This window comes from Arachis ipaensis, chromosome B07, assembly GCF_000816755.2.
Source record: "Arachis ipaensis cultivar K30076 chromosome B07, Araip1.1, whole genome shotgun sequence".
NCBI lineage: Eukaryota > Viridiplantae > Streptophyta > Magnoliopsida > Fabales > Fabaceae > Arachis > Arachis ipaensis.
Genome location: NC_029791.2, coordinates 8,449,700 through 8,450,375, shown reverse-complemented (window position 1 = coordinate 8,450,375; position 676 = coordinate 8,449,700).

Here is a 676-nt window from a genome sequence, read left to right as displayed (position 1 = left end):
GTTGCCGGGAGTAGCAGGAAGTTTATGGTTTTTATGAATTGGTTATGTATTTCTTTTGTTGCTCCACATTAGTGTGTTGAGGTTATTTGCATTAAAAAAAAAAAGAACAATCAAATCCAAAAAGGAGAGAATCTTCATTCTCCAGCTTTATTGCAACTACCAAAGTCTTCAAAGCCTTCCAGGACACTACTTTCTTAATTAGCACCCATAGGAGGGCTTTCATTAGGGCTCCTAAAATAAAGATTGTATTCTTAAGTAACATTAATTTAGGAAATCATAATTAAATTGTTCAGTTTGATTCTTATTATTATTAGTAAACCTAATGAATTTGCCTTTCTTTATTATTAGTTTAATGATCAACAATTACTTACCCATACTGATATTTGATCGAGTCCAGGAATTTGGATGATCGATTTTGGAAATGATGATCATAGCCTACCCTATAATTTTAGTTAAGGTTGCTAGAATAATAAAAATGCATTATATTATAACAAGTTCCTAATTCATGTCATGATAAATTCCTTACCTGTATAATTTTGTATTTTGTGCGTGCCACATTTATTTTTATTATTATATCCGCAAAATAAATAAATATAATATTTATAATGAGTAGTATAGTCACACACACGCTCACTCAACAAATTGTCTTTTGTTAGTGTTAAATTTTCAATAATAT